The sequence below is a fragment of the Saimiri boliviensis genome, chromosome 11 (assembly GCF_048565385.1).
Source record: "Saimiri boliviensis isolate mSaiBol1 chromosome 11, mSaiBol1.pri, whole genome shotgun sequence".
In the NCBI taxonomy this organism is placed as follows: domain Eukaryota; kingdom Metazoa; phylum Chordata; class Mammalia; order Primates; family Cebidae; genus Saimiri; species Saimiri boliviensis.
This window is the reverse complement of record NC_133459.1, coordinates 62,184,684-62,204,742: the sequence shown is the minus strand read 5'-3', so window position 1 is coordinate 62,204,742 and position 20,059 is coordinate 62,184,684. Positions and strand designations below refer to the sequence as shown.

The 20,059-nt window shown below is 39.4% G+C and overlaps 1 protein-coding gene and 1 pseudogene across 1 annotated transcript in view; one reads left to right on the top strand and one right to left on the bottom strand.

The window, feature by feature from the left end:
- The window catches only part of ROR1 (receptor tyrosine kinase like orphan receptor 1), a 415,703-nt gene that overhangs the window by 325,822 nt on the left and 69,822 nt on the right, over window positions 1-20,059 (bottom strand). The gene's annotated exons all lie outside the window — the stretch shown is intronic.
- LOC104653222 (cofilin-1-like) overlaps window positions 1-20,059 on the top strand; it is a 42,903-nt pseudogene that overhangs the window by 21,413 nt on the left and 1,431 nt on the right.

The following is a 20,059-nucleotide window of genomic DNA, read 5'->3' as shown; positions in this document are numbered from 1 at the left end:
TAATAAAAAGCTTATTGATGTCTGATTTCTGAACAATGCCAGAAAGGAAGAGGTAAAACAAAAGGAAAAAAACAAAAAAACTTGAAATTTTGACTTTCCAAAAATCTGGAGGCAAAAAAAAAAAAGACTGAAAAATTTGGAAAGCTTCAAAGAGAGAAAAGGACATTGTACAACCGCACCACAGCAGCAGAGCGCCAAGGGGTGGGAGGACATTTGGAAAGCCTGGTTCTTCCAGGTTCCTGTAGCCACTCACTTGTTCAATGCCTAGTTATATCCTAACTCCCAGCCCAGAATCTTGATTTAGATTTGACAAAGGCCTGCACAGCTAGGATCCTGCCAGTGACAGAGTGGGAGCTCTTCTGATATTGTGCAGAAAACCATTAAGTCGCCTACCCCGTCATACCAACACAACACACATGGACATGTAAATGCATTTGGCACACAATTTCCAAGGGTTCATGAGTCACCTGAGACATGAATCCAGACTGAGAACACCTGTGCATAGTTCTCAGAATCCTTAGACTTGAGGATCTGGCCAAGTTTAGAGCCACAAGTAAGCTGATACACTACTTTCTTAGCCTGTGGCCGCATAACAACTCCAGTTTCTCCAGGTTCTCAACGGGCTGGGAGTGAGCAGCTTTCATTTAGGCAATCGTCCAGCCGCAAAGCATGAGACTGCCTGAGGCTGACTGCCTGAGTTTGAATCCTGCCTCCACCACTTAATAGCTGTGTAATTGTGAATAAGTTTTACTTAATTTCTTGTACCTCGGTTGTCTAATCTCCAAAATAGGGATGATAATGCCTACTTCAAAATGTAAAGATTAAATGAGTTTTTATATGGGAAGCAGTTAAAAGAACACTTACCTATCACACAGGAAAACACTAAATAAATTCTAGCTGCTATTATTCTATGGTACTTTTTAGGAAAAAAGAAAGGTGGCTTAAAAACACTACAGAAAGGCCAAGAATAGCAGTTAATGCTAGCATTGATTTTTGTGCCCCGTATTAAATCATCATGAGATGTCCGCTTCTGCTATTTTTGCAAAGTTGACCATTTGGTTAACTGAACAAGTATCACCATCTATGTTCCAATACAATACAATACAATGGTAGTGCTGAATGTTGGAAAAAGTAGTCTGTGAAATTTATCACAAATAATAATTAGGAAGAATATGCCATCAGATTAAGAGATTTCCATTCTTTCAGTTTGTAAAATGAATTAATCGCTTTCCTTTATTTCAGTTTCAGTTGGCAAGCACACAGCTTGGGTTTATCACAGACCCATAGATGGTGACAAATTAGAAGGGGTCTCAAGTGATCATGATCATTCTGCACATTTAGTCTAGGACCTTAACATGCAGCTAAGAAACCAGAGCCCAAAGACAGACATGAGTTGCCCAGATAGACCCTGTGTGTAAGGAGCAGCACCGGAAACTCAGACTCCCAAATATCTGTCTGTTTATTTGTTTACCTCCTTCCACTAGACTTGGCAGTCCGTTGGAGGTCAGAATATATCATACTTGTCTTGTCACCTTCAGGCCAGCTCAGCATGCCTAGACACAGAAGGTGACAGCAAATGAAGGTTGAAAAGAATTAAAGTGATAGTGTTCTTTGCTTCTACTAAGGTATTATTTTAATGCAAGAAAGAAGAGACAGTTACCTCCTTCACTGAAAGATGACCCAAGTGGTAAAGTAAGGCAGAAATCACAACTGAGTATCCTGCTAGTGTGGTACTTAGGAGATTGGAGCTTTTACCCTACCTTACCCAAACTTGCTTTGCCACATTGGACAAGCACCTAAGTTTTCTAAAAAGAAAAAAAAAAATATGACTAGGCAAGATGCTGTCCTTGATAGAGCTGAAAGGAATCAAATTTTATGAGGTCACAAAGTGAAATTCAATAATAAAGGTTATAGTTCATTGTATGTCACCTTATGCTTATACTATACTTATTCTTCTTTGTATATGATCACTAATCCTCACAGTAACCTTAAGTAGGTCAGGAAATACCCTATAACCCCATTTTATAGACAATGACAATGAGACACAGTAAGTTTCCATGTTTATGTCAGAGTGATGTTAACAAATACCACCTATACCAAGAGGCAGAATTCATACCAAGAAAGAAAAAGACATGCTCAACAGTAGAGTAAGGGCCCAAGGAGAGGCATGGCTTGAAGCTGAAATTAACAAGGAGCCATGCAATCTGGTTATCAGTCCCTAACTTCCAGGTTTCTTTACTCGAAATTCTACTTTCAAAGATATACTTCTTTCACAGCTACATGAAGATTAGATGGGTTATGGGAAATAGAAAGCCAAGATATTTGGCAGACAGATCAGACAGAGAAGGGGAAGTAAGCCTCTTGAAATGTATCCTGCCTGCAATAAAGCAAACGTTTTTTTTGAGACAGTCTCCCTCTGTCTCCCATGTGGAGTGCTATGATATGATCTCAGCTCACTGCAACCTCTGCCCCCCAAGTTCAAGCACTTCTCCTGCCTCAGTCTCCTGAGTTGCTAGGATTGCAAACATACCTGGCTAATTTTGCATATTTTTAGTAGAGACAGGGTCTCACCATGTTGGCCAGGCTGGTCTCGAACTCCTAAGCTCAAATGATCCACTTGCCTTGGCCTCCCAAAGCGCTGGGATTACAAGCATGAGCCACCACGCCTGGCCAGCAAAATATATTTGTAAACACTTCGTTGAAACGTCACAGAAAAAAGATCCTGAAATACGGTAAAGAATAACAAATAAAAATTATGTAATACCCATTATTTATTGCTTAAGCTTAATTAAAATACCATTAATATTCATTTTTCTTATAGAATATGCCATTTAATTTTATTTTAATAAATCTTAGCAAATACATAAATCAATCCTAGACTTGTCAGGAAAGGCCACTCTACTCCAAAGTCCCATATTATTACAGAAACCCTAAGAAGACTGACCTACTGGCTTAATTAGAAAGGGTATTTGTCTTTCAAGATTTCCTAAAATCTTTTGAAGGCCTTTTTAACATCCTGATACTATAATTTCCCATTTCATTGATGAGTACCATTATTTTAAAGTAAAATCCCCAAAAACAGTATTTCCCATGTTTCCAACAGCAAGGCAATCATATGCCCGTCTGCAAATCATGGATGCAGAAAGACAAGCCTTCCAATAAGCCTACTGGTGAAGTATCTCATGCCTGAGTGCAGTCAGTTCAATGTGCTGGACTGTAGTGGCAGCGGTATTTCCTACAGACCTGTCTTGTTGCAAAACCAGGCACTGCTACACAATGTTCTTGGCTATGTAACATCCAAGCCTGGTGTTCTGGCCTTCCTAGAGATATAATACTTATGCAGGCTATGACAGAGTAATGCCCAAAAGGGGAAAGAAATAAATAAAATCCAAAGGAAAACCAAAAGAATGATTATTGGCAAAATGGAAAATGTTACTCCCCAATTTTTACATTTGCAACATTTAATTATTTCTCCCCAAACTCAAGAGAACCATAAAAATAAAAGTTCTGGCAGCCATGTCTCAGTGTGCAGCTTTGTTTCATCACAGACTTTTAATAACATTCTTTTTCTACTAGTGAAACACTGGGGAAAGGGTGGAGAGAGTCGGAGTTTCTGGACTCAACAGTACCGGATTCCTCCTGGACAGCTGTGTTCTTCCCTGGAGTAAAGCCCCTTTCCAAAGAGAAAAAAACCTTCTTATTTTCTGGCCCAGCTATTTTCAAGACAACCTAACTTAATTCACTCAAAACTCCATCAGGCAAAACAGAATCTTGGTCGTTACCAACAGTGTGTCAAGAGAAGGGAAGGATGTTAGAAGGACAAATTTGTTTCTAAACTTTAAGACTGCACACCCTTCTATCTGTTCATCATTGCTATAAGGGATACCACATAACTGAGTAATTCGTCATGTCTATTTCTTTTACTCAAAAACATTATTTGCTAGCCAGAATATTTTCAAATGCTGTCTATCACCAGATTGTACCCTGACATTCTTCTACTTCTTCCCCCCCACCCCCGACCCCCGCAAGACAGTCTTGCTCTGTTGCCAGGCTAGAATGCAGTGATGCATTCTTGGCTCACTGCAACCTTCACCACCCAGGTTCAAGTGATTCTCCTGCCTCAGCTTCCCAAGTAGCTGGAATTACAAGCTCATGCCACCACATCTGGCTTTTTTTTTTTTTTTTTTTTTTTTTTTTTTTTAAGTAGAGATGGGGTTTCACTATGTTGGCCAGGCTGGTCTTGAACTCCTGACCTCAAGTGAGCCTCCTGCCTCGACCTCCCAAAGTGCTGGGATTACAGGCATGAACCACTGCGCCCAGCTTCTATTCTTATTAATAACTTCTTTCCAGCTTTCCAATACAGAAGCTCATAAACTGGCTTGCCTCTCTGGTTATTTTTTTATATTTTCATAACTTCCCCCATTTTAAGATATTCTATTGAGCATTCCTCTTCACAGACTGAAAAGTTAACCACCTTCCCACATATGAAATTCATAACCAATTAAATCCAATAAAGTTTTATTGAACAGCTACAATATATAATACTCAGTGTCAGTGTGGTGAAGACAGACTTGAATTTTAGAACATTAATAGTAATAAGAATAATAGCTACGATTTGCTCTGATCCTGTGTGACAGGGATCTTAACGTGTCTGGACAGATAGCATGATATTGTGTTAACAGTGAAGAATATGGCCTCTGTTCTCTAATAGGCCTAGGTCCAGCGAAAAGCTCTACCACTTAGGCCGGTTTCTTCACCCTTCTGTGCCTCAGGCTCCTCATCTATAAGAAACAGTCATTAACAAGATTTACCTCAGAGGACTATTTGAGGATTTCAAAAAATCACAAGTAAAGAACTTAGCCCAGGGCCTAGTTAACAATGACACATTGCAGCTACCCTATTATTCCCATTTTAAGAGGAAGAGACTGAAGCTCAGAGCTAGCCCACATCACAAGTGGAATTCAAATCCACACTCATCCAACACCGAATCCTTTGCACTTGCTAGTGCCACGCATTGACCAGGTGTACAGTGAGGGAGGGTACCTTAGAAGCCTAGACGCCGGCAACTAGGAGGGCCTTACGGTCAGTCTACCCTCCAAGCATGGCATCTCTCCAGTGAACTGGCAGGCAATCAACCCTGCTGCTTGTACACAAGCTCCAAGCTTTACCCACGTCTGCATCCCAGATCTGGAGAAGAGCCTACAGAGGGGACATGTGATTATTGAATGAATGATTAAAGCAGTTTAAATAAAGTAATAATTATAGCTAAGTATTGAGTAGAAACTATGCACTGAGTGGTAGCATCAACATGTACTAATATATTTACTATTTATTTTTTTAAAATCAAATAAGCTTTGTAGAATGTGGTGATGCAGTGGCATATTTTCATTAAATCAGACTTTGGAGAGACAGATAAGAGCATCACAAAAGTGTCACCAAAACAGAGCAGGGAATCTTCAACTTCGCAGGGCCTGTGCTTCATGAAAACACTGAGTAGGATAAAGTGACTGTCCTCCTTAAAAGCACTCAATACCAAAACCCCCAGCCAGTCAGGAAACAAAAGTCAGAGGGTCTTCATATAACTGTGGTGGTTGTACCCTGCAGAGAGGCGCCCAACCCAGGGAGCAAGTGAGGACAGAAACACACCAGGACTCCTCTAGTCATGCTGAGAATCATGACGTGGGTCAGCGCACATACAACAGAAGGGGCAGTTTGTACAAAGGTAGCATAAGAACTTTGACTACCTTAACACATACAGGCTAATTTCCTATTCAATCATCCCATCTTACATCCCAAGATAGAAAACATTTAAAACAATAACTATAGAAATATATTGATTTATTCACCCATACATTCACATACTCACACATTTCTTTATGTGTGGAGTACTGCACTTAGTATAGTGGAAGACATAATTGCAAGTATAAACAAATAGGGCTAAAGAGAATAAATAGCTTAATTTGCATCTGGACAGCATCAAAAACCTAGCTGCCTAGGTCACTGATGCACTAGGGGTCGTGAAAGTGAAGAAAATACCCTTATCTAAACAAGACAAAAGGCAAAACAACACTATCATCAGATTTAAATACAAAGTACATTTGAAAGTTAAATTCAGCTAGTACTTTTAGAAGCAACACAGTTTACTCTTTAAGCAAAAAGTCAGATTTTTTAAAGTGGCAGAGTCTAATCTTGGTTTAGCCACAGAATCACTATGTCATTCTAGGAAAATATGCAAAATACACCCAGTCTTAATTTGTGCATCAGAGAGAGGTTTCACTAATATTTCAGAGGTAGAATGAGAAATTCCACTCTACTTAGCTAATGCAGAGTGGTGTTGTTAGTTAAAGCCACCCCCAGTCTGGGCCATAGATCTGAAGGGGGAAGGAGAGGGAAGGATGGAGATATCTTTAAACAACTGGATCACCAAGCAAGAACAGTGAAAACAGAACAAAAAAGCAAAAACTGTACTTTAAGTCAAGAAGACACCATTTTAGGAAAATAAGCATGTGGCCTAAAAGCAAAGGAACACACATTAAACCTTCAAGGAAAAGCTGGTAAGTGAAAGATAGAGATACAATAACTCCGTATGTCTTTAATGTTGGCAACTGCTGAGCAAAATTCAACTTCAGAGGCTGATGGCTATCTTTTCAATTAAGTTTGGGGATGGGGGAGAGGATTCCCATGTGCCTGAAACTGTGATAGTAACATTTATTACTTTATTTATTCCTCATAGCAACCTGACAAATTATATCTTATCCTACTTAACATCATACTGCATGGATGAAAATACTGAATCTGAAAGAATAAGAACCTCAAGCCATTTCCATCATGCCAACTGTGCAGGATAGAGACTTGGAGGTGGGGCTCCAGAGTCACCTTTGGTAAGCAAGTGCTGCTGAGGAAATGGAGCAAGATAGTCTTGAGAGGTTTACCAAATACGGTTCATTCTACTGACTCTTAAAGATCCAAATATAGCATGAACTTGCACTTGACCATAACCCTAGTGGTACATATCCACTGTCAGTTGTCTTCAGTTGATAAGCATGCACCGACTCATAGCTATTTATTCTCTATGACAGAGAAAACACTCATCTATGTACTCTCCCCATGGCCTGGGGAACCATGAGGTTTTCCAATACCAAATCCATACAACTATTTGCACACCATCTGAGTCTACTTGGATAAAAGACATCCAAGTACATCCAACATGGATAAGGCACTTCAGGTAAACAACCTCCTTGCAGACTTGAGATATACCACACCTGAGTGTCAACCATAAAATAGATACCTAAAAGTTGTCTTCATTTTGTTTATCAAATATGATTATCTTGTTCTTGTTCCCTTTACCTCCACATGTTATTTCAAGTATCAACTAGGTGGCTCTTATTAACACCTCCTAATGAGAGGCTACAAAAAATAAATAGGTGAAAACCATGTCCAAGCCATCAACAACAACTAATTATCTAGAAATTTAAGAAATATTTCAATTGCATGAAGATGTATATCTAAAAAAAAAAAAACAACCTTCTGAATGTTGTTTAAAAAGATACTTTGAAAATTGAATCCTATTTGTTCATTCATTCATTCCTTCAACAAGTACTTATTAAGCAACTGCTACATGCTGAAGTCTGTGTTAGGTGTTAGAAATCCCAAGATTAAAGACATTCCCTGTCCTCAAGGAAATAAAATCTGATGAGGAAAGAGAGGGTTTAAAAATGCAAGAACAATGCAGGGAGAGGAATGCTGCACTAAGTTATTGTAAGCACAGGTATGATGGGAAACTCCTAACCCAGTTACATGGAGTCAAGGATGGCAGTATTGAAACACTGGGGATGGAGGATTATTTCAGATAGAATAAAATGTATCACTTCTATTTCTGGCCAAGCTGGAGTAACAGGATAATTGTCAAGACTGGGATAACAGTCAATGAAGGGCAGTGATCCCTGGAAGAAGGAAGGCAAACGAAATTAATCCTACAAGTCCTCCAGCTTACTGCCTGAGAGAGCTTCTAGGTCAAGATGTCTGGAGAAAAGGGGGAATTGAGGCAGAGCTCAGTGAACTGCCTAAGATGAGTGAATTGAGCTAACAGTCCAGGGAGACCAAGGCAACTAGAGTTTGCAAGGCAAAGTATCAGAGAAAAGTATGCTGCAGAAAGAGCCACAGAGAATCCTCCTCAAGTATTCAGCAGAGTGCTGATCAGTGCATGCATGCATGGCAACTACCCAAAACTGGGGAAAGAAATATCCAAAAGGATATTTCCAGATTGGAAAACCTCATGATTCCCCAGGCAAGGAGGAGAAGTACTGTTGAAGGAATGAATGAATGAACAAATAGGATTCAATTTTCTCTGTCATGGAAAATAATTAGTTCTAGGCTAAGTACAACTATTTTAGTCTTCCAAATCTTCAAAGCAAGACTTTGCAAAAGGATCAAACTGTTTCTAAATAACTTAACTGCATCCCAGAACAAAATTCAAAAATATTTACAGAAATACAAAAATAGCCAGTACCCACAAGGAAAACTCACAATGTCTGGCATCTAATCAAAAATTACCAGGCATGCATACAGCAGGAAAATATAACCCCCAATGAGGAGGGGAAAAGATCAATCGAAACTGACACAGATGTTAATATTAGCAGACAGAATATTAAAATGGTTATTATAACTATATTCCCTAAGTTCTAAAATTAAGTGGAGACACTGAAGATATGAAAAAGAGCTACATCAGACTTCTAGAGGTGAAATTTACAATGCATGCAATGAAAAATAGACTGGGTGGGATTCACATCAGATTAGACATTGCAGAGGATAAATATTAGTAAACTTGAAAACACAAAAATCAAAACTATCAAAAAAGAGATACGGAGGGGAAAAAGAGAATTAAAAAAATAAACAGAATCAGTGAGTTCGGGAACAACTTCAGCTGGCCTAATATACATGTAACTAGAGCCCCCAAAGGAGAGGAGACAATTAAATATCAAATATAGTATTTAATAATTGCCCTTGCCTCCAAGCATTTACAATCCTGATGGGAAAACAAATTGTAATAAAAAAAAGTCATAAGGTATTTGAAAATAAAAAAATACAAGAACAGAAAAAAATGTCATGAGGCAGTACATAATTAATTACCAAACACATAGTACACATAACTGTTTAGAGGAGAGGAAAAGGTTACTTCATGTTGGAAGGCAGTTTAAAAATAATCAAAGAGGAAACATTTGAATTGTCCACTTCATAAGTGGGTATTTTCATATAATTGAAAGTAGCGTTCATTAGTGTATAGAGTCAGCCCTCTATATCCCCAGGTTTCACACTCATGAGTTCAATCAACCACAGATTAAAGATATTTGGAAAAATAAGTACATAAATAGTAACAATAAGAAATAATAGAGCCGGGCGCGGTGGCTCAAGCCTGTAATCCCAGCACTTTGGGAGGCCGAGGCGGGTGGATCACAAGGTCGAGAGATCGAGACCATCCTGGTCAACATGGTGAAACCCCGTCTCTACTAAAAATACAAAAAATTAGCTGGGCATGGTGGTGTGTGCCTGTAATCCCAGCTACTCAGGAGGCTGGGGCAGGAGAATTGCTTGAACCCAGGAGGCGGAGGTTGCGGTGAGCCGAGATCGCGCCATTGCACTCCAGCCTGGGTAACAAGAGCGAAACTCCGTCTCAAAAAAAAAAAAAAAAGAAAAAAAGAAATAATAGAAATTTTAAAATACAGTGTAACAACTATTTATATATAGCATTTATATTATATTAGGTATTATAAGTAACCTAAAGGTAATTTAAAGTATACAGGAGAATATACATAGGTTACATGCAAATACTATGCCATTTTATATCAGAGACTTGAGCATCCAAGGATTTTGGCATCCATCATGGTCCTGCAACAAACCTGCCACAGATATCAAAGGACGGCTGTAGTTTTTCTTCTTTCATAACTTTTTCTTCTTTATTCATTCATTCACCATTAATTGAGCAACCTGTACGTGCCAGATACCATCTAAGCACAGACATGTTCTATTGCACAGACATGTTCTATCTGTACCTATGATGAGTTTAGAATCCAGAAAAGGTAAAAGAGAGAAATAGCTATCGGTCACACTGCTAGATACTCTGTGATGGAAGTACATTTAGAGTGTTGTAGGTAGGAGGCAGTTAACTCCACTAGGTAGAGGAAATAGAAGAAATTCATGAGACAAACAACTGTCACCTGTGTTATTTCTAAAACCTCCATACTGCCCTGTTTCCAGATTTGGCTGCCAAAAAGAACTGCTTGAAAATATGTAGAGAAGTCTACCTGCCACGAAAGGAAACAGAAAGCCAAGCAGTTTTTCCCTTGATTTCAATATAGAGGAAGAAAATGCAGGAACCTCCTCCTGCCAAGCAATCAGCCACACCTCGGAGGTGCTAAGATTTAGATAAGCCCTGACAAGTCTGTTGAAGAATGCCTTAAATAGATGGGCAGCAGAGCAGTAATATGTCATACATTTTTATATGACATAAAGCTTCAGTGAATAAAAAAATTCACTGGCATCAAATTGGTGATTTGATATTTCCATTGAAAACATTTTATTTTTTCTGAAGCTAGCAGGCATGCAGTATGCAATATACAAAGCTAGAAGGAACATTTGTGATCAGGGGCCAATGCTCACATTCTACAGACGGGACCTCTGAGATCCAGAGACAGTAATAGCCTAGGTCACAGCCACAGGAAGGTTAGTAGCAGCATCAAGTTAAAATTCCCATCATCCTACTCCTGGGAAGCTGGCCATCTTTACATTAAACCATGTAGTCTTTATCCACCTCTTAGAGTGAACAAATTTGTGCTGTGATTTTAATAGAGAATTATGCTAATACAGGAAAGGTGTATTTGGATGTGGAATGGATGCTTTATCATAAGCCTTGGTTTAACAGTTTTCCTAAAAATGAGTCTTTCACTAAGGAAACATCGTATCTGGAAACTTTTTATTCATATTCCACTTGCAATGAAAGATTCCTTACTGTGTCCCAAGCGCACTGTTTAATGTTCAATTTAAAGTCTATTTTGCTGAAGAAAGAAACAAGATATAAGATCAAAGCATAAGCTAGACTCTCACTCTGCTATATACAAATTACAGGTTGAGTATCTCTCTTATCCAAAGTGCTTGAGATCAGAAATGTTTCAGATGTCTTCAAGATTCTGGAATATATGTGTTTATGTCAGCTGAGCATTCCTAATCCAAAAATCCAAAATCTGAAATGCTCCAAGGAACACCTTTGAGCATGACGTTGGCATGCAAAATATTTCAGATTTTGGTACATTTCAGATTTTGTATTCTCAGATTAGAAATACCCAACCTATGTATGATCTTAGGTAGCATACTTCATCTCTCAGTTTTTTCACCTATAAAATGAGGCTAACAATAGTGCTTACTATGGTATGTGTAGTACTTTCCCAAGTTTTGAGAATGCGCCAGCTGATATAAAGTACATCACCACACATACCGCAAGAGTTCAAAAAACATTAGCAGCAGCTGTTGCCGCAGTTGGAGACTATGATGCTGGGGGCAGGAAGCAGGTGCAATCATGTTAATATCTTGAGGTTAAACCATATTAGACATCTTTTCCATTATGATTCTCTGAGAACTCAGATCACATATTTATGCCAGGTACTGATAATGATACATCTTAGTCTTAAAATTCTCCTGAAAGAGTGTGTACCTGTCCATAAGTTTAAACCTTACTTACAATAACAACAGTTGCTCTTCCAAATCTGAGTGGAGCTAAATTGTTTGCTACCTTATGCTGTAAACCCTGGGCCAAAGAACATGGTAATAAAATGTAAGAGTATCATACTTCCTCCACCTGTATAAAGTCCTTACAGAAAAGCAGGGCTCTATTACCAAGGTCATCCTGGGTTTCCCATGGTTAATGCATGTGGTAAGACTGAACTGTCACGCTACAGATTTGTCCTAAAAGTACAATGTGAATTCAACAAGTAAACTCTCCCAGTGAAAATGATCTGTTTCATTTTTTAGTGTTTTTCCTTCCATCAATACTCAAAGGAACTGGTTTGCATTAGTAAGTGCCTACAAAGGTTTCTTCCTCTTCTGGACAATTAATTTATATCATATAAGACAAATATTGGCACATCTGGACAAACTCAGCATGAGTCTAAAAACCATGAAATTTCTCAAGGCGTCTGTGAATAAAAACACCTCTCTGAGCTTTTCCAAGATGACAGACTGAGAGGGGGAAAGTGGGGAAACGGACACGATAGTCCTCTTTGAAGATATGAAGGGCTGTTGTGTGAAAGAGGGAGCAGACTTCTAAGGCTGGGGGGGACTCAGGAGGGCAGGATGAGAATAAATATATGGAAAAGTTGCAGGGGGGTGCTTTCAGCTCTACAAAAGGAAGTGTTTGCCAGGGGAAGGGTATACACACATGTATGCCCCAGCAGAGTGAAGCAGATGGCGGCTGAGTCCAGGCAGTACCACTGATGAGCTCTGCACCTAGAGCAAGTTTCTTAACCTATTTGATCTCTCCCCTATCAGTCAGTACAGTTACTCCTACATCTCACAGCTATTCCAGAATTCAGAAAAAAAAAAAAAAAATATATATATATATATTTAACACTTAATATATGGTAGGCATTATGATTAATTCCACTCTTACGGATTTGTTATAGGCCTTTGAAATAGGAATATCTATGTGACCTAATGAATAAAATCTCTTTAGTTCTGCTTTCTGCCTTTTCTTTTGGTCTTAAAACCCAATGAGAGAAGCTCAAGTTGTTCTACCAGCTGCTGTGCCACTGCTCTCAGGGAAGATGCCAGTCTAGTTGTCTTCCATCTTCCCTGGATCTTTCCAACAGCAAAACCGAAAGAAAAGCACTTATCATCCACCAATCTTAACCCAAGGAAGGATTATAGGGATTATCTACAAAATCATTACAAATCATTTTTCATATACAGGTGTTCTCCCCTTTGCCCAGCACATGTTTGTATAAATCACATTTTTTTCCTACCAAATGAGCTTATAATTGTTCACATATGCTTATTATTTTCTTTCTAGAATATTACTCCATGACCATTAAAAAAGCTTTGGAAAACAGAAAAATAGGGCAGTGAGGGGAATAATCACCCACAGTGTATTCATTGTTATTTTTCCCTGTCATCTTTATACGTGAGTGACATGGTCTTTTTTTACACAATTTTAACTTAGATTAGGATTTTGAAGGTGACTTTTGAGCATTTTTAATTACTCTTCACTTAGTGGTGGCTCCTGCATTAAGTTCCTCTGTTCTCAATACCAATTGAGTATTCATGATTTTTAAGACATTTTAAAGTACCAAGGGACAATGCCACTTAGAAGCATGGAAGTTTGAAAGCAGAAAAGAAAATCTGCACTTGAAGAAGGAATGACTAATGCAATCTCTCATTTTGTTAACATTAAAACCCAAAAACCCACACAGGCAGCAACCTTTGCTAGAGCAAGGTCCGTGAATTCCTTGGCCAGTGCAATGCATCCACTGTAAATTGGGCCCTAGTATCTCCTGCTATGCACCCCCAACATAGGTTCTATGAGTTTGGACTTCATCTCTTCGATTCCTTAGAAAGGCACATAATGCATTTTGTGTAAAATGGATGTAAAGGAAACTAATTTGGGCCAAAGTAGGCTTTGCTGAAAATAATTCTACACAACCGGAAACTCAAACTTGCCCTATAACATAGCTAGAACAGGAGGAAAAGGGGGGAAAAAATCTCCAGTCTTTGCTCTAACATCTTTACTCAACTGATATATCTTTATAAATTCAAACTAGGATAGTTTATATCATATTTGTTGAATAAGCAAAATCTGAAAATACTTCCAATAACAAGGAAGTATTGGAAAGGGCAAAGAGCAACAGGAACTCATACACTGTAGGAAGGAGTTCACAGAGGCATAAGTCCCTTGGAGAGCAATTCTCCAACATCTAAGAAAGCCAAAGACATGCATACTCTATTCTATTCCTAAGAATTTAGCATAGAAAAACTTCCCACATTTTTACGGAAAGACAAGTGAAACTTTTCATGGCAGCATTGTTTTATAATACACAAAAAATGAAGACAGGAGAATCGGTATATTAATTTTGAAATGGTCACCCGATAGTATACTTACTGCACAGCAACTAAAATAACTTCTTAGATCAACATGTAATTCCTAATTTCACAAGGTTAATATAAAAAACAACACCGAGCGAAATCGCAAGATGTATGACAGGTACAGTAAGTTCTCATTTATATACAATTTAAAAACAGGCAAAGCACTATTTTTAGTAGCACTATTAGTGCATTTATGCACAGAGAGCAAAGATATAAAAACATGCATGGGAATGAAAAGACATCACACTTAGTAGAAAGATTATCTCTGGAAAAGAAGAGAGACAGGATTTAGGAGGGGTACACTGGGAGCTTCTGAAGTGTCTATAATGTTTTATTTATTTAAAAAATCTGAAACATAAAAATTATTTGTATCTGAAATGGGTTTTGTCACTTTTGTTTTTCCGTATACTTAAAATATTTCAAAGTTTAAAAAAAAAGCATGATGGCTTAGCCAAGGATTGGTCTAGACATCCAGGAATCTGAGATGTGAGGAAAAACAAAAATCTGTCCACTGTTTTGGAGCATCTACTGTTGATTTTCATTTATTGATTTTTTTTTTTTTTTGAGACAGGGTCTCACTCCATCACTCAGGCTGGAATGTGGGACACCATCACTGCTCACTGTGGCCTTGACCTCCTGGGCTCAAGTATGATCTTCCCACCTCAGCCTCTGGAGTAGCTGGGACCACAGGTGCATACCACCACACCTGACTAACTTTTTTTATTTGTTGTAGAAATGTTGTTACGTCTACTCTTGATGAGATACCTATGTTGCCAAGGCTGGTCTCAAACTCCTGGGCTCAAGTGATTCTACAGCCTCGGCCTCCCAAAATGCTGTGATTACAGGTGTTAGCCACTGCTCCTGACCCTATTTTAGGCTTTTTAAAGAAGGCTGGCCATCACAAACTCCTCTGTAATCCTGTGCATGCCATGGTGCCAAGCCAAAAGTAAATAGAAGCTAAATACTGAAGAATAAATGAACAAATCAATGAACAAATGAACTGAATGGGTGTTATACACGCCTTTGGTTAATGAAAATAGAAAAAAAAAAAAACAATTACCGTTAATAATTTGAAATTCAAACCACTTCTAAATGTGGGCCCATGGACGGCTCTTCTGAAAGGCATTATTAATTAAACAAAGATTGAAAACAAGTAGGCAAAGAAAGCTTTAAAGACTTTAAGATCCTTAAAATTCCATGTTTTTTCTTTATCTCAGAGCCAGGCGCAGCACACACATCCTATTCTTGTCACCTAAGACCAGGAGTTCATTGCCATAACAGGTCCCAGGATGCTGCCAATAGCCTGACATATAAATAAGTCTTTAGGTATCTGAGTGAATTAAAGAGCTCTTCTGAGCCTATGTGAAGAATTCCCAGCATTTTTCTGCTCTGTTCAATCAGTTTACTGGGTACATTAAGATTCTAAATCATTCTGTCTTCACGAACGTAAGTTTGTCCCTTTGGGGACAAAAAACTGCCAGGATGATAACCATGATTTCAAATTCCCGACCATTATATACAGGCTGGATGAAATCAAGCAGAAATCCACTACCAGGCATTTTTGCCATTATTGACTTTTTAAAAATTCCAAGTGAATATAAAAAGAACCAGAATAAGATACATGGCACATTCATCTAAGCCTAGTAATTAAATCCAAAAAAGCAGTTTATAGTAGTTTAAGCAAAAAGAATAATTTTAGAAAGTACCACAGGCCTCCACTATCTGAAATAAATTAGGTGTTTTTTAGTTTTCTAATGTTTTTAAAATATTAATTTACTTTTAAATATAATCCTGAAGCTTCCTTCAAAATACCTTCTTCAAGGAAAGGGGCATATGTTTATAGTGTCCTTTTAAAGTTTAACAAAAGAAGGATTCAAACTGAGTTACCTCCACTCTGCAAAAGTCTTTTTTCAATGTGTAACAGGATCTTATTGCAGTCACTCGGTCTGCTTTCCACACAAAGAAAGACTGGAACACATTTGTGTTATGCTTCTGGAGTTAAAAATGAAGACGCCTTTTCCTTTCCATCAGTCCTTTTTTATTAATAAGGTGGCCACACTAAGTCAGAAATTATAACCATCTGGCTTTCACCATTAAATGCAGATTCAAAGGCCTAATGATAAAGTGACCTTTTTATTAATAACAGAGCAACAAGTGGGCATTTTCCCCGAATGTTCATGGAAATAAATCAATCCATAAGTCCAGGTATCGGCTGTATTGGCTCTTAAGTTTTCACTTCAATTTGGCCTTTATTGTTTTTAATCACTAGGGAAACAAAAAGGGAGTTCAGGAAGCACCTTTTCTGTGAGTTTTGTTGTTACCTCTGCTCTCGATGAGATGTCACTTAGCCACCTCATGTAACTTGAAGACACAATATTTGATTCTCCACATCACAGAAGAATCATCACCACACACCATCTAACTGGTGAGTAGACACCAGGGGCCTATTAACTGCAGGGAGTATATCTGAATCAAAGCCTCAAACAAAGGTGTGTAGGAAAACCACAGCTCTGTCAAAGGAAAAAAATAGTGGAATCACTGCAGCTGTATTTTAATATGGCAGGAACAGAGCCCCTTGTTTTCTTTAATTCATATATTAGAATTTTAATTATCAAGTTGGCTAAAGTGTGGTGGCTTTCAATTGAAGTGGGTTTTACCGACTCAGCCTCGCAGGGCAGACAGAAGTCCTTTGTTGCGCTGCCAGACACACAGAGACGCCAACGTGGCACCATCCACGTCCTCTGCTTCAGATCCTTCTGGCAGGAAGCCTCTACCACCACCTAGAGCACAGGAGTCTCTGGGAGATGAATCTCCCTGGCCCTTGTCCAAGGGGCTTTATTACTGGAGAGACCAGAAAGATCTCTTCACTAACCTGATCTTTCTCCTTACCCAATCCATAGGCTAGTACCAGAAAAAACAGCGGAAGACTGAACTGCTATGATGGAACTAGGTCGTGAAGGACGAGTAGTTCTTGTAGGGAATGCTTTGTGAAGGCTGTGGAGAACACTCCTCTCCTACCACGGAGAGAATTCCCACAAGTCCTGTCTTTACTACAAAGTTAAAATCCTCTAGAAACCCACAACACCAAGGCATGGAGCCAACACGTACCACCCCAACACCTTGCTCCTCTCCCTGGCTTCCTGTTTCCCGATTTCCCCTCACTGGTTCCTCACTCCTATCACTCTGAAGAAGACAGTCACCATCTGTCAGGTGGAAGAAGACCTCCACAGGTCTGTGGGGACAGAGGCAAGAACACCGGACTGATAATTCAACAGAGGCCCATGGAAGCCAGCCCCGAGGAGACAGCAGAGAGCTCTTGGATCCAGCCACATCCTACTGATCCCCCTTAGTGCCTTCATCTGCAGGGCCCCCGTCCTGGGCCTGTATTCAGTAGAGTCCTTGCTCGGAAGGGACTCACTGTGCCACGTTAGGAGTGTTAGTGAGCTTCTCAAGGGCTCATTATTCTTCCCCATAAAATAAGAGCGCAGAGTTAGGTCACGTCAAAAGTCCCTTGAAGACTTGGCTTTCTATAACTTTACATCACTTCCTTTATCTATTGCCTTAGTTTCCTCAAGTATCAAGTTGTGCAGTTGCAGGTGATTTTAAGGACCTTTACAACATGGAGGCTCTGTGATTCCGTCGATGAAGCCAGATCACAAGCGAGGATTACGCTCTTAATCTCCGTGGCTCTTTCTTTGCCAAATAATGATAGGAATGTACTTCAGCCGAACGCCCCCATCCCAGCTACCACTACATCTGGTTGGGAAACCTACAGCTAATTCTATCTGCCCACTTGCCAACACGGAAATCTTCAAACAAAGACAGGATGATTCATGGCATCTTTAATAGGACCCCCACCTTGACATTAAATCCTAGGCCGAGGTTATCAAAAACAGCAAGTACACAAAGAACTTACTCACAGCCTGAGAGCAAGCCAGAGACCGTGCAGGTGGCTGGAGGAAAATCGACATGAATTACAAAGAAAAGGTGCATTGAGTTAACAGAAAATAATTCTGGTATTGAGGAACGGGGGCTGAAAACAGATGTGAGAGGTAGACCATCTCCTTACCATGAGGAGTGAAAGCAAGAGCCACAGCTGATTCCCCAAACACACACACACACACACACACACACACACACACACACACACACACACATATTCTATCTCTATATATATCTCTCTCAAATAAAAAATATAAAATTCACTATGCTGGCCCAGGGGTGTGGGTTGTGGTGCCCTTCAAGGAATACTTTTTGTTTTGTTTTGTTTTTTGAGACAGAGATTCACTCTTGTTACCCAGGCTGGAGTGCAATGGCGCGATCTCGGCTCACCGCAACCTCTGCCTCCTGGGTCAGGCAATTCTCCCGCCTCAGCCTCCTGAGTAGCTGGGATTACAGGCATGCGCTACCATGCCCAGCTAATTTTTTGTATTTTTAGTAGAGACCGGGTTTCTCCATGTTGACCAGGATGGTCTTGATCTCTTGACCTTGTGATCCGCCCGCCTCGGCCTCCCAAAGTGCTGGGATTACAGGCTTGAGCCACCGCGCCCGGCCCCTTCAAGGAATACCGTAGAGCTGAAAGCTGATTAGACATAGCACCCAAAAACCAGTATTCCAGAAGGAGTTTGAAGCTAAAGATGGCAGTTTCACATACTAGAGGGGGTGCTGAGTATAAAAACATAGGTTCAGGCTCCACCTAAGGCTTCATGATCTTTTATAAATTAAATCTCTACAGCAAATTCCTCATCTCTGAAATGGAGACTACTAGTATCCAGTCTATCAGAAAACAGATTTTTAAAGCATGTAAAACACATGCAAGTATCTGGGGCACAGCAGACACTCCCCAAAATTGGAACCTACTATGAAGATGCATGCAGGTATCAGAGATCAGAACACAATACTGGTCAATCCAGAGAGACAAACAGAAATCAAGGAAAGACAGGTAGTGGCAAACAAGGCAAAACAGTGGGTCAAGGGTTGAAACAGGAACTAAAAGAAGTTCTCCAGCATCAATACTTTTAATAAATATCTATTGATGTGAAGGGGAAGAAATCAGATTGCCAGCTGAGTGATAAAAGATGACCCCATTCACTGAAAGAGAAGCAAAAACACAAAGCCAAGGAAGAGAGACTACAGACACATACTCCAAATACTATTATAATAGGGTTATTTCAGAGCTTTTTCGTTTGTTCATTTATCAACATTTTCCAAATATTTCAGTTTTTATTTCAAAGTTAATAAAAATGGCACATTAAACATTTAATAATAGGTGCTGAGTAGTTGTTCCTTCAGGAAGCTGAAGCCCTGGAGAAGATCACTGGCATTCTGAAATTCAGGCTGTGTTATAATTATGTGAAAGTTCTTAATACATATATGGAAAAACTCGGCCAGTCTATAAATATATGTAGAAGGCCTTCTTAATTCAAAAGCATGACATTAAACATTTCAGGGGGAAAAAAAACATAAATTCCCAAAGAGTCTCCATCTCATTAGGGAATTAGATATGCTCACATTAAATTATAACTCACAATGCAGGGTGCACTAGTGTAACAATAAATTCAAGAACAGTGATCTGAGCCAGGCCAAGGAGAACGGGGAGACTCCAAAAAGCGGGATAAAGTCACTTTCTGCTGCAGAGACAATTTAATTAAAAAGAAGATCCGTTCTACCCACTCTTCCAGGTAACAGAGAACTCATTGTATTCTGAGGAACAGATCTTACAAGAAGACAGATTGCATGACCTTCCATTTGCAATAGATTCTTTCAGGGAAGGGAGTAATTAAGATTGCCTAGAAGGGGCTGTTTTATGTCACCGAGGAGATAACTTTAAACAGGCTTCCTCACCACATGCACCACACTCAACAAGCAAACTCCCTAGACTGGACTCCTATAGGGCCTAATTTTCACCTCAGCCCCAACTTTACCCAGATTC